Source organism: Pan troglodytes, chromosome 9 (genome assembly GCF_028858775.2).
Source record: "Pan troglodytes isolate AG18354 chromosome 9, NHGRI_mPanTro3-v2.0_pri, whole genome shotgun sequence".
Classification (NCBI taxonomy): Eukaryota; Metazoa; Chordata; class Mammalia; order Primates; family Hominidae; genus Pan; species Pan troglodytes.
In genome coordinates this window covers 41877001-41893008 of record NC_072407.2, presented here as the reverse complement: position 1 = coordinate 41893008, position 16008 = coordinate 41877001, and positions in this window count along the sequence as shown.

Below are 16008 nucleotides of genomic sequence, written 5' to 3'. Positions count from 1 at the left end.
GCCTTTAAATAAAAATGTAATGGACTGTTTAACGCAAAAAAACCCCAATAATGTGAGCTTTATATGTCAATGTAAAATATAAACAACAGAATGAAAATCAAGAAGTAAAACATACAAGTATAATATCATAAGTTTTTATATTTATAGGTAAAGTGGCTTAATATTTCTTGAAAGTAGACTGAGAAAATTTAAAGTTATACACAATAATACATAAAGTAACCACTAGAAAATATCATAAAGAGGTATAGGTAATAATTTAATGAAATAGACAAAATTGAATCATAAAATATATTCAAATTCAAAGGAAAGCAGAAAAATAACAAAAGCAAACTAGAAAACAAATAGTAATATGGGATTTTAAAACAAAAAAACTATTAATAATCACATCCAATGTAAATGCTCTTAACACTCCAATTAAAACTTAGAGATTACTAGAGTACATAAAAAAGGAAAACTCAACTATATGGAGCCTAAAAAAGCATTAAAAATAGACACATATTGCTTAAACACAAACAGATGAAAAATATGCCATTTCAAACTAATCAGAGAGACCTGGGAGAGAAATAATAATATCAGACAAAGCCAATTTCTAAGCAAAGAATATTACCAAGATAAAGAGTGTCATTTTGTAAACACGAAGGGTTTAATTCATCAAAAGTATATTGTAATTATAAACTTTTATGCACCTAATAACAGAGGATCAAAATAAATGTATCAGAAATTGCTAGAACATTAAGGACAAATACGTGTCTACTATTATCCAGATATTGTATATCCCTTTTGCAATAACTAATAAGGAAGAAAACTGAAATGCAGTGAGGATGTAGAAGACACGAACACTACTACCCATCCTGATCTAATTGATATTTAGAGAACACTCCACCCAACAACAGCAGAATGAGCATTCTTTTCAATTGTATGTGACATATTCCCCAACAACAGCAGAATGTGCATTCTTTTCAATTGTATACAGAATATTACCCAAACTTGACTGCATTCTGGGCTGTTAAACAAGTCTTACCAAATTTAAAAGGATTCAAAATGTATAAAGCATGGAATTAAACAGTGGAATTAAATTATAAATTCAACAGTAATATAATATCTAAGAAAACCGAAATATATATATAAAAGCTAAACAATACAATGACTGATGGATTACAGGAGAAATAAAAGTCGAATTTAGGATATTTTTCTGTATTTTGAACTAAAAGAAAATGAAAACACAGCCTCACAATTTGTAGGGATTAGTTAATGCAGTATTAAAGGAAAAATTTATAGCACTGTAATAAAAAGTTATAAGGCCTCAAGTTGATGACCATACATTCAACTTTAATGAACTAGAAAACAAATGTGAAGGAAAACCAAAGTAAGCAGAAGAAAGGATATAATACAAATAAGAGAAAATATCCACAAAATAAAAACAGCTATAGGATAAAACTTTTTTGAAATGATTGACATTTTCACAACATGAATGGTGGTGATTATTTTGAGGATGTTTACATATGCCAAAAATTACTTAATTATTTACTTAACATTTGTTCGTTTTCTCTTATGTTGATTTTGCATCAGTAAGTCTCTAAAATGACCATGACATTATGCGTTTAAAGCACTTTTTCCTTGATATCTTAGTATCTAATTTACTCTGTAATTCCATGGTCTTATAACATCTAATGATTCTATGAAGTTTGAAAATAAATTTAATTATTGCTGATTTTAGGTATTTTTTTTACTCTGAACATTTTAGTATGTTAGAAAATATTCTATGAGTATCTCACAATTCTGCACACACTGAATGTTCTCTTTTTCAGACTCTTTTCAAAAGCCTATATAGAGTAAACAGTCTTGGAAGACAGGTATAGGTGCCTCCCTAAGGAGCAAAAAACAAGCATGTTTTCTGCCCATCATAAGAAATGCAAGTTTTCATTGATCACAGGTTTTCCCTATAATGCAACTCACCATGTGCAGGCACCATCCTGCTGAAAGGGGTGGGGGGCAAAAAGAAATAAAGCAATATGTCGATTTTATGTCTCCTTTATCTAACCCAGCAATGTCATGTCTATTTCCAGCCTCCATGAAAAATGTCAATAAGGTAACATGTTAGCTTGCAAGTAAAATCTCAGACTCTTCATAGTTTTTTATTAATTGACAGATAAAATTGTTTGTATTTATCCCATACAGCATATTACTTTGAAACATACATGCAATGTGGAATGACTAAATCTTGCAAATTAGCATAGGCATTACCTCACATAGTTATCATTTTGTGAGAACACTTAATATCTACTCCCTTAGCATTATTCAAGAATACAGTATATTGCAAATTATTATCATCATGTTGAACAATAGATCTCATGAATTTACCTCTCCCATCTAACTGAAATTTTATATCCTTTGACTAACATCCTCCTAATCTCCCTCAAACACCCAGTCCATGGTGACTACCATTCTACTTTCTGCTTTTATGAGATCAACTATTTTTGATTCCATATATAAGTGGTATTATGTGGTATTTGTCTTTCTGTGCCTGGCATATTTCATTCAACATAACATCCTCCAGGTTCATCTATATTTTCACATATGACAGGATTTTCTTTATTTTTATGGCTGAATAGTATTCCATTATGTATATATAACACATTTTTTATCCATTGATGAACATGAGAGATGTTTTTCTTTTATCGGGTAAATCAGATACAGTATTTTCCTCTCTGCTTCTTGCCAAAATGATGTTGATAATATGCAGGTATCCCAGCTCTTAGGGTTTATACCCATCAGTTTATAATTTGGGTTTTGTGAGGATACCTTCTCACTTAGGGTCTTAGTGCATTCCAGCTGTTATAATGAATTACTATAGACTAGGTGGCTTTTAAACAACATAAATTTATTTTGCATAGCTCTGGAGGTTGGGAAGTCCAAAATCAAGGTATGGACGGATTCCATGTCTGGTGAGAGGTCCCATCCTGATTCATAGTCAGTGGTGTTTTTGCTATAATCTCACATGATGGAAACTGTGAGGGCGCTCTCTGAGGCCTCTCTTATAAGGGCACTATACCCCTTCATGTGGACTTTACCCTCATGACCTAATCACCTCCCAAAAGTCCCACCTCCAATCTCACATTGGGGGTTAGACTTCAATATATGAATTCTGGAGAAACAAAAACATTCAGACCATAGAATCTAATTTTATTATAAATGTGTGTGTATGTGTGTGTTTCTTTATATGTGTGCTTTGCTACCTAGATAATCTGTATGATTTGCAAAAAAATTGATATGGGGAAATTTCCTTATGAGGTATTTGAAGTACAAAGTCAGAAATAGGAAATGAGGAGCAAGGAAGATAGATACCTATTTTGAAGTCTAAATTAGTTGGGTTGTGGGACCAGAACTGTTTTCTATTTGAGAGAACTCCAAGGAAGTACTTTTCTGTGGGGAGCAGGAGGGAGAGGGAAGAAGTATTAGTTTCTCCATAAAAATGAAGGGACTTTCAGAGTCTTGACTTTATAGAGGAATTTGCTAATGTCATTCTGAGAGTTCCTATTATAATAGCACACCATATTTTAAAGCAGGGGAGATTAGGAATGGAGTGAAATCATGGAACATACAGTGTGATGTTTAGATAAGCATTCATTCATGATTGAATTCAATCTTGAATTCAACTGTCCCACACTATACGCAGGGGATTTTTTTCCAGGACTCCCGTGTTTGCCAAAATCTGTGCATTTAGGGTCTTTCTCCTAAAAGAAACAACTCAAGTTTAAAGTGGAAAAAGATGTGAGGTGTGCAAGACCATTCAGAAGACTTTAGAGAAGTTTGGGCAACACAGGTAAGGGCTTCAGCTTACATGGGTGGGGAGAGATGGCAACAAGTGCACAAATTTGAAAGTTTTCATGAGATAAAATTAACAGAACTCAGTGGGTGGGATATGGGGGAAAGGGAAAGGAAATCTTTGGAAAGAGTGAACTCCAATGAGTTGAGTCTACTTATCTGCAAGTCCTGCAGTCAACCCTACAGAATCCACATATATGAAAATTGGCCCTCTGTGTACGCAGATTGTATTCTACAAACACCGAGTACCACATTTGGTTGAAAAAAACTCCACATTTAAATGGACCCAAGAAGTTCAAACCTGTGTTGCTCAAAGGTCAACTGTAATTGAATAACTTGTGATGACTAAGGTCAATATGTAAGGCATTATGGATTTATTTCTGAATTTTGAAACACAAGCCTAAACCAGCATTAAATTTTACAATGGCATAAAAATTCTTTTAGGATGGATTTATTTAGTCTAGCAGAAACTGCTCATTTAGATTATGGTTTTATTGAGCTATCACTCAATAGTATGCTACATAAAGGAATTAAAAATACTATTAGTAAACAGCATATATTATTTAGAGCTTAATATTTCCTCAAACCAAGATTTGTTTTAGAGCTTAGATATACAAAGCCCGTCTCTAAAGATTAACTGTTTTTTCCACAACAAAAAAAGGTTTTATGTATTAAAAGAATGACTGTTGAAGATGATCTTTTCCCACATACCTTATGGGAAAGACAGCTGTGTGGCTATCATTTCTCGGCTTGGATCAGAATTTTCTCTGTTCTGATTGTCTTGTTGTTGTCAATATTGTTGTTTCTGCATCTCTTCTTTGGTTCTAAGATGAACAGAAAATACACCCATGTGCCAGTGCTTTTTGTCCATAACAGATTTATTGGTGTCCATTTATCATCGCATTGCAACTCTGGGCTGGTAGCACAAGATAAATGGAGCTATTCAGTCCTTTTCTTTTCCTTAGTTGCTTGTCAGCTTCTCAGAGTGGAAGGAGTGATGGTGGCAAAATTAAGCAATGGAGACACAGTACAGAAAGTCCTTCCAGGTGAAGTTCAAGTTGCAATAACTTTATCATCAGAGACTTTTTCCCATATTCTGTTCTGAGGGAACTTTAAATAGAAGTCAAATAGCTAACTGTAAATCTAGACAGCACAACACAGAGCTGGGTGAACCTTGGATGCTTGTGCCACAGATTGGAATAAATCTAAGGTGTTTTTTGTTTGTTTTTACTCTCCTGAAGTGACTGGAATATGAAAAATCAAGAATTTTTTTCTTAATAAAAAGAGTTGCTACCCTTAATAACTTATTTGCCTATCATTATATTGAGTGTTCATTTTAAAAAACATGATTATACTAAGAAGTTCCCCATTTGTTTTAGAAATGCTGGATGCCCAGGGAAAATAAGACTTTGAATAGTGTAAACGCTGATGAGTTGAGTCTAGTTATCTGAAGCTGAAGAAATTTTAGTGACTTTAGTTATTGCCAGTTTTAAGAAAAACAGACACTGGAAGTAGATGTACATCAAATACTTCTCAAATTTGAGACAATCAGATCACAAAGTCAGTTAATGTGATCATAAATATGAATTTACATAAGAGGAAATTAAGTTCTTTACATTATATGTTAATTTTTCATTTTACCTATAATTGCCCTGTATCTAAAATTTTTTCCTATCTCCCCCCAAAAATCAGTAAAAAATGAAAATGTTAGGAGAATTTTTTCAGACTAGAAACTTCATATAAATATCATAAAGACTGAAACTGTTAGTTGAAAGTTATGGATTTTATATATATATAATATATATTGTATATATATACAATATATATTATGTATATATATACATAATATATATTGTATATATATACAATATATATTGTATATATATATACACACACACACACACGTTTACTTCCCTTTCTTCCTTTGTCTTGTCTAGTTTTATTTATGAGATAGAATAAGGCTATGATATTATGATACCTTTCTGATACGATTTAAATATAGGGCAACTTGCTTCATTGAAAACAATTTTATGATCTCTTATACCAGGAATCAACCTAAAAAAATACTTCCTTAACAATCATAAAGTGAGTTTTTCTTTTATATTTATGTGTTAGATAACAAGCGGCACCAGCCTATATAAGCATCCAGTCATTTTCAAGCATAAATGAGTATCAAAAAATTTGTGCTGGTAAATAAAGTTAAAGTGTTTTTAGATCAACTGAGTGCCTTCTCAACAATTACACTGGATACATACTATATCTTAGGCACTCTTCTAAGTGCTGGGAATATAGAGTAAACATAAGAGAAAAAAATTCACGGCCTCATGAAGCTTAGTTTTAAAAAATTTGATTTCTAGTATATAAGAGAGTCTTAGAGATTAAATTTGATATTGCTATGTAATAGCAATAACTTTGTATTTCTGGCACTGTCTGATGTATATGTTGCTAATATAGATGTGTTATAATGTATTAAGTTATTCAGTTATTGAACTTATATGTGTGTTAGCAACATGCAACAGTCTGTGAGAATGTAAGAATGAACAAGATTGGAACAGTACTCACCCTGGGCCCACTAAAGAAGATTTGCACTGAGTAAACAATTAAAATATGAAGAGTCGAGAGAAATGTGGAGGGTGCCCTAAAAGTCAGAGGGGGGACTTAATTTAGAATAAAGGTTCAGAAAATTTTCACCAAATAAATTAAATTTCAGCAGAAACCTATTGGATCAGTTACAGACATCCCAATGAGGGAAGGAGAATATCCACAGGCTCCGGGGTAGGGTGTGCTTGGTGTAGAAGAGTATGAAGAAAAAAATTATTCAAGGTATGAAACTTTCCAATAATAACAAAATAATGTGTGTTTGAGGTGATGGATATACTAAATACTCTGATTTGATCTTTATACATTCTATGAATGTATCAAAATGTTATATGTACATCACACATATGTACAAATACTATGCAGCAGTTTAAAATAAAAATAAATTTAAAAATGTAAATCAATGTAAAAGTATTTTTGGTTGTATAATTAGATTGTTCTCACACTAACATCCTAAAATAATAACAGTTAATCCTATCCTCATGGATATGAACTGCCAGAAGATATCAAAGATATCTAAGGAAAGCTGATGTCGTGAAAGTCCCAAGATAAAAATATCTAGTAACTTGTCACAATGAAAATATTTAAAATATTCAGAAACTAGAATGATTTTTTAAAAAAATTCTTATAAATTAGAAGGTATACTAGATACTCAGCAGGATATTTCATCTGTAAAATAACAACACACACACATACACACACACAAATCAGAAAACAAGAAAAAGTTTCTGACAAATGTAAGTTTAAACTTCTGTAGTTTAAACTTTTAAAATTCTTTATTTCAAAGCAAAAATGCACAAAAATACAATGTACATTGTTTAATACCAATGTAGTGATCTGGAAGAAAATGTAAAGTGTTCTCCCATAAAGACATAATTTTATGGAGGGAAGTCCAAGTGATCCATCTGCCATCTGTATGATATGAATTATACAATGGAAGAATATTTTTAGTAATTATAAAATGGAATAATATTTCAATAATTTAAAATTAAGGAAAAAAATTACTAAAGATATAATAGAAAAAACTTTCCCTGAACTGAAGACTACATATTATATTAAATATGATCAGTAAATGCTAAGAAACATGAACAAAAATCAAGCCATACATTCTGATTGAGTTTAAAAATACCAAGGACAATGCAAAAAATTCTAAACATTTCCTAAGAAATAAAAAGGGCCCCTACTAGAAACAAATAGGCAACAAACATGATTTATTATCACGTCAAGTTCAACTGGATTAACGTTACATATGAATCAAATAAGACCTAGAGTCACAACAAATTCTAGTGTCAAAATTGACAAGCACTAAGGCTTTTGCATGTTGAAAAACTCTTCATTGTTTATTGGTTATTTCAGACAACTCAGTATTACCACCACCAAATACCATATTGAATTATATTGGCGACTCCAGAAAAAAAAAATAAATTCATGGATGAATTCAGTAAATAAACCCTAAGGATTCAAAAGAGAGTGACTGGGTTTCTAAAAACTCTGCATTGCTTAGCATCAATACTGTTTTTTGTTTTCTTTTGTTTTGCTTTGTTTTGTTTTGTTTTGTTTTTTTTGAGACAGAGTCTGGCTCAGTCACCCAGACTGGAGGGCAGTGGCAAGATCTCTGCTCACTGCAAGCTCCGCCTCCCGGGTTCATGCCATTCTCCTGCCTCAGCCTCCTGGGTAGCTGGGACTACAGGCGCCCGCCACCACGCCCAGCTAATTTTTTGTATTTTTTTTTAGTAGAGACGGGGTTTCACCATGTTAGCCAGGATGGTCTCGATCTCCTGATCTTGTGATCCACCCGCCTTGGCCTCCCAAAGTGCTGGGATTACAGGCGTGAGCCACTGCGCCCGGCCACATCAATACTGTATTTAAACAAATTTTACTTCATTCAAATAATTGTTAATTCAGCAAGCAAAATTAAGTAGGTTATTATTGCAAAAAAGAAAGTATAACTTTTACCTTTGTTTGCAAATAGTTATCATTATGCCAAATAAAGAACACCCTCAGGGAATAGATTGTACCTGAGTGTAATGTGGATTATTGTTTAGTTCTAAGATAGTACATATATTACTGATGCAGTTTTTATTTATTTAGAATAACACCATGGGTTATCTTAGACAACAAGTTGTAATTGTTCTGAATTAATGTAACATTACCCAAACAACTAGAAAGATAAAGAGCTCTTGTCAGGCATTAAAATGGTTCTAAGCATATCTTTCAACTAAATATGCCTCCCTAAAGGAGAATTGGCAAGAAACAGAAGCTAATATTTTAATTCTTGCTGTGTTGCTAAACATATCTTATACCTCAGCTAGCCTCCATTTGCCTCTTTTTTGATATAATAAGTAGGAATAATGACAAGATTCTATATGGGAGAAAATTTCTAGAAAATTTATAGAACTGATTTCATTATGATCTTCATGTTAAAAGGAACAGGGATATTTTCCAAGCTACTTTAAAAGCAAGGGTTAGAAGAATAATTATCATGAGGATTCCCAATGACGGTAGCTGAAGTCACTGGGAATTGAGGTAGATGTGAAGAGGCAGTTTTTCCATTCTGTCTTCTTATTTCCACGGTCTTTCTCCAATGGCATTTCTGTTTCTCTTTGAATTTGCATTCCCTCTTTTCCCTTCCAATAAGTTCCATCATTTCTTTCTCATAATCTTACCTTATACATTTTCTTTATGTCCTTACTTTTCCTTGACTTGTTTTCTTTTAATTTCAATTTCTACCCATTTGCTTCAAGTTTCCCAGTTCCTATTTACAAGTAACTTGGCTATCTCATAAAGGGTCTGCCCTTGTATAAGACGTCCTCACTCCAATAAAATGGAATCATGTGGCACAAAACATCGTCAGTTACATCTGTGAAATAGAATGAAAGATATTAGAGGCTAGGAAGGGTAGGAGGAAGTGGAGGTGGGGTGGAAGATATAGGGAGGAATTTGTTGAATGATACAATATTACAGATAGATAGGAGGAATAAGTTCTGGTGTTCTATAACACTGTAGAATGACTACAGCTAACAAAAATATATAGCTCCAAATAGCTAGAAAGACATTGAATTTTCCCAACACAAAGAAATGATAAATGTTTGAGATGATGGATATGCTAATAACCCTGATCTGATCACTATACGTTATATGTGTCACAACATTACTATGTACAATTATTATGTCAATTAATAAATGAAAACTAAAACTAAAACTAAAAATAATAAAAGCACCAATAGAAAAACAACAACAACAAACCCAGAATCACCAACAGCAAACATGTTCATGTAGGCAGCATAGCACAAGGGAAGAGCAAAGTGATGGGCAGATACTTATTGAAAACCAATAAAGTATTATACCACAGAAGAGATCGTCCTATTGATTATGACTGACATTCTTAGGAGAAAAACAGGAAAGCATTTTGAAGTTTTTGAACAATTTCAATAAGCGTTCTTAATGCCACAAAAAGTTGTATGCTTATTTATTTATGCTTATTTATTTGACACCTGTCTTCTTTGCCCCAACTCTCACTGCCTAGCACATTGCATAGCACATAGTTTATATGGAATAAATAATTGAATAAATATTTTTTAAAAAACTGCTTTGCCATTAAAGCTTCCAAGCGTAGTTCCTTGTATTATTTTTAAAGAACGACACTTTGAAACTTCATTTATTTCCATATCTAGTCAATAAAAATAATGATAAAAGTCTGAGGAAGAAACTAAGAAAACATTTTATGCAATTATTTAATATTTTCTTCCATAATTCTCCAATCTGCAGAATCTAGGAAATATGTCAATTATCCTAGACACTATTTCATGTGTTTTTATTTATTTTATATAAATGTATTGTTGGAATCACAAACCTAAACAAAAGAAGGAGGAGGAGGAGGAAGAGAAGACATACTTCTCCTTTGAACCATCCCATCCTCACTCGCAGAGGACAAATCACATAAAGATTCCCTGCCATCATTAGGGGCTTTCTGGACCTCAGTTTTCCTACGTTTTTTGTCTGCTGTATGATCTATCGCCCAACTCCTGAGGGAAAAGAGACGTTTCTATTAATGCAACCTTTCATCTCTAAGATATGTGGATGTAAATTGACAACCTTGGTTTCTTCATGTGATTTTTTTTCTTAATTAGCACTCTGTTTCTGAAAAAAAAATGTTTTGCTGTTTCTGGAGGAATTTTTCAAGAGATAGATACTCATAACAGCTTCATAAAAAGAACTAAATACATGAAGGTCTTTTAGACACCTCTAGGTAAAAATCACTTGAGTCATATACGACTATATTCACATGCCAATGCCATCAATATTTTTGAAGCCTTTTTATCAATTGGTTCTGACAACTCCAGCTAGAATATCAATGTCATAATAAGTCAAAATCCTCTTAATTCATGCCATTGCTTTTAAGATCATTATATATGATTTACTTTCTTGGAGAAAGAATGATTTTTCACATGTATATGAGACTTGTAACATTAAAAATTGTGCAAAATTTAATACAATCTAGGCTAAAGCCATTAATGAGTTTGAAAACCTATTTACTGTTTAAGTATTCCAAAATTTGCTATTTTTAAAAAATAGATATTGAACTCTAGGTCTATCTAAAATGGACTCTATATATTATCTGGGGAAAACAAAAATCAAGAGGATACTTCAAGTATGGCTAAAATAATTCATAAACAGTGTTATTACCTAACACAGGATTGCTAGATATTTGTTATAACACAGAAGCAGAGATTTACATTTGGATATCAAGAGCCACCGTTTGCTGAACAACCCTCATTTGCTGCAATTGCAGTAAGTGCTTTATATTATACCTTGCTTGTTTTGAAAACTAGGTGTGTTGATCATCTGAGTTGAAAATTACAGAATCCACTCTATCTGCAGTACCAGGAACAGATTCATGAAAGAGTTTTAGAAGGCTCCCAGAATTTTAGGCAAGGGTAAGCCTGCAGGAAAACACTCAAGCTTGGTGGGACCTAACTAATAAGTTAACTTCTGCTGAGGACCTCAGGACCAGGTTGCCTCCACTACCATCTCTGCCAGCACAATGGATGCATATTCCATCAATAGCTCATTTTCAAATCAATGTCTTGTATGAATGCATGTGTTTAATAGAACTTAGATTAGTTGCAAGGAAAGCTGAATGCTATTTCTATTGCTTTAATCATTATTTTATATTTTACCTTAGGATTCTAAGATTCATGAAATCAAGACACATTGAAATCATATGATTGTAGTAAAAGGATTTTGATTAGCCAAGAATCATAAGTCCCCACTGGAGCAGGTATTGAACTTTCATTCCTCATTTAAGAAAACAGATTCACAGGTTATGTAATTTGATCAAATCCTAATTGCTCCTAAATTTTGGTGAAATAATCACTGTGTTTGGCTAACATTTTTAACTTATCATGTCACTGCCCATTTAAGAATCCCAATAAAAATAAATTGATGAAACACTAAAGTCAATTTGGTATTCATTTAACTTTAAATAAAATATTTTTCTGCATTAAGGAATTGATTAGTATTTTCAAAATCCAAACAAATGGACAGATAACACTCAATATCAGGTAGAAAAAGAACATAAACTGATGTAAAGATTAAGAGCAGAGATTTAAGAATCAAATTGCCTGGATTGTGGTCTTCTTTTGCTTTTTGTTATTTTAAATTTTTGTGGTATTTTGCTTTTATTTGATACAATAACTTTTACAAATTACTTAAGCATTTTGTTCTTTAGTTTCCTCATCTGTAAAATGTGAAACAAATAGTATACAAATAAAATACATTTTAATTTTAAAATTTAAAAAAGCTTTTGTGAAATCATTTATAGTAGTTCTGGATGTGTAGTGAGTTTTAAGTAAATGCTGTTATGGGTAGGGTGCCAAATGCAGCAGAAATGAGGTGGGATTTGAGCTGGAACAAATTGTCTTAAGCCTCCCAAAGTGCTGGGATTACAGGCTTGAGCCACCGCACCTGGCCAATATAATCTTTATCATTGTATCATTGCTCCTAGCATAATGCTAAGCACATTTGTGGTAAGTGCTTACCAAATATTTGTTGAAGGAGTGAATGAAGGCATCAGTAAACCCAGTCAACAAATTAATCATCTCAAATTATAATGTGAGCTTAATTTCTTATACCAAATATGTAACAGCATGTTATAATGGAAGAAACAGTCAAAGGTCTGATTTTGACATCCTCGTCACATGATCTTGTGCAAGTTATTATGAGTTTTTTTTTGATTGTTTGTTTCCTCAACTACAAATAAATAAAATGAAGAACTCTTACTTCAAGGAGATATGAGAAGTGAAATAAAATATATGAGAAGTCAAAATACGACTTGGTAACTGTTGAAATGCTGTGCAAATGTTAGTTGTTATATTAAAGTTGATTTAAATTATAAGAGAATACATCTTGATGGGTTACTAATAACTATAAATGGCCAATAATGTATTTATATTGTGCACCTCTGAAATACATTAAGCAAAATTAGTTAAAAGCTACCTGAAATCAAGAAATCATTATTTGGGTGGGAAATTTTCATTAAAAATTTGATTCTAAGTGAAAGTTACCAAAATGGCAAATACATTTTTCCTTTTTCTCATGTGAGAATTCAAGGCTGTTGAAGTATAACTTGTTACATATACTAAAGAATGGAATTAATAAAATCCATTTTCACTGCTCGCAACAAAACCTTACCTATTTTGAGAAACTTAAAATGGATTATATTTTTAATTAACTTTTTTTTTTTGAGATGGAGTCTCTCTCTCCCAGCTGGAGTGCAGTGGCATGATCTTGACTCACTGCAACCTCTGCCACCCAGGTTCAAGTGATTCTCCTGCCTCAGCCTCCTAAGTAGCTAGGATTACAGATGCGCCACCACGCCTCTACTTTTTGTATTTTTTAGTAGAGATGGTGTTTCACCATGTTGGCTAGGCTGGTCTTGAACTCCTGAATTCAAGTGATCCATCTACCTCAGCCTCCCAAAATGCTGACTTTACAGGAGTGAGCAACTGCACCCAGCCAGCATTTTGTTTCTAAGAAAAGATATAACAAGTAATTTATAATGTAAAGAATTCTTTATGACATATACTGGAGATGTAAATCAAAGAGAAAACAGAAAAAAATAAAATGATAGAAAATATCCTTCTTTGAGTGTTGTTATATACAACTTACTAATACTTACCTTATCATCCAGTGTGTTTATGTATGTGTGTGTGCATGTTCAGTGATAGACATTATTACCATTCATTTCCAGTGAACAATTAATTTTTTAGTAGAGTTTTTCTTCACTAGAGGCAGGTTATTTTTATTAAATGGAGCATGAAAAATTAAAAGAGCTGCTTGAGTCCAATTAGATCTTCTAATTTCTATTTTGTTTCTAATATTTAATATATACTAGTTATCATCTTTAAATACCCTATGAGGATTTCAAAAAATAATTCAGAATATATTTTATATCTCACACCTATCCTCATCATATTTCACATATGAGGTTGTAATTTAAGCTGTTTTACAAGTATATAGAAATCTTTTAAAAAATGAAATAAGAGAAAATTACTGGTATATAAAAAGTTTTCCTTTTCTGGATTCTTTCAGAACACAATGTTCTTTATGTTTGAGCCTAGGTGTTTCGTTAATGATTTCAAATCTATTTACTCCTATATATAGTTTCTTCAGTTGCTACATTCTGAGGAATCTTAGGAAGGCTCTCTTTTTTTTTTTTTATCAAAAAAAAAAAAAAGACACAGCAGGCATCTTCCTTTGAAAAGTTATCTAATGTTTAGTAACAGTTTATTCAGAGGAGTGGATAGAAAAATGGGGAAAAAGGCTGTTCCATGTTTCTATTGCCAATGTCTCAGAGAAAAGAGAACTGCCTCAATATCTCTGTTTCCCTAATAAACTGTTCATTCTTTAACTTAATGAAATGGAGGGAATGAAGGGGTGGCCTGCCCCTCCACACCTGTGGGTGTTTCTCGTCGGGTGGGATGAGAGACTGAGAAAAGAAAGAGACACAAAGACAAAGTATAGAGAAAGAAAAGTGGGCCCAGGGGACCCATGCTCAGAATATGGAGCACCCGCGCCGGCACCAGTCTCTGAATTTCTTCAGTATTTATTGATCATTTTCTCTACTATCTTGGAGAGGGGGATGTGGCAGGACAATAGGGTAATAGTGGGGAGAGGGTCAGCAGGAAAACATGTGAACAAATGTCTCTGTGTCATAAACAAGGTTAAGAAAAAGGTGCTGTGCTTGGATGTGCACATACATAAACATCTCAATGCATTAAAGAGCAGTATTGCCGCCAGCGTGTCCTGCCTCCAGCCCTAAGGCGGTTTTCTCCTGTCTCAGTAGATGGAATATACAATCGGGTTTTACACCAAGACATTCCATTGCCCAGGGACAAGCAGGAGACAGATTCCTTCCTCTTATCTCAACTGCAAAGAGGCCTTCCTCTTTTACTAATCCTCCTCAGCACAGACCCTTTACGGGTGTCAGGTTGGGGGATGGTCAGGTCTTTCCCTTCCCAGAGGCCATATGTCAGACTATCACCTGGGGAGAAACCTTGGACAATACCTGTCTTTCCTAGGCAGAGGTCCCTGCGGCCTTCCTCAGTGTTTTGTGTCCCTGGGTACTTGAGATTAGGGAGTGGTGATGACTTTAAACAAGCATGCTGCCTTCAAGCATTTGTTTAACAAAGCACATCCTACATAGCCCTAAATCCATTAAACCTTGAGTGGACACAGCACATGTTTCTGCGAGCACAGGGTTGGGGGTAGGGTTACAGATTAACAGCATCTCAAGGCAGAAGAATTTTTCTTAGTACAGAACAAAATGGAGTCTCTTATGTCTACTTCTTTCTACATAGACACAGTAATAGTCTGATCTCTCTTTCCCCACAAAGGAACATTAATTAAATGCATGTGGCATATTTGATACTTACAAAGAAGATAATTTTTAAAAAAAAATAATCTTTGTATGGGTAACAGAATTTGCAGCTTAATCATGTTGCTTCTCTTTATGAAAATTTTTACTCATATAAGGAAGATAAATTCACTGCATACATACTTTGAGTACCGCAGCTTGGCTGGTTACTGCATCTTCAAAAATAGAGACTACTAGAGAACATCCACAGGTTGATAATTTAAAGTCCAAAGACATGGAATCATTTCCATGCAATAGAAGCTAAGTTCTATTAGAAAGTTAACAATTATATATCTGGGGCAAAGTTTATAAGATCAAGCATTGTAGAAAGATCTGTACATATTTAGCCACCAACAGGCGTCACTTGGTATTACATATTAACACTTTAAATAGGTTGCTTAGCAGGATGATTGATGTATATTTTAAAATGTGTAGTTTACCAAATGCCACACAAATACATTATAGCAAAAAAATGTATTTTTTCTAAATTTATGTACTTGCTACAACAGAGAAGATGGAATATTTAGCATTTCGTCAAAAGCGTAGAGGTTAGCTCTGGAGTGGAATTTATCTAGCTCTCTCTCTCCCAAATGTTCATAATGCCATTATTTGAAAGAATATAGGAATGTTGAATCATTATCTCAGCTAGATAAATATATCTCTGCCCT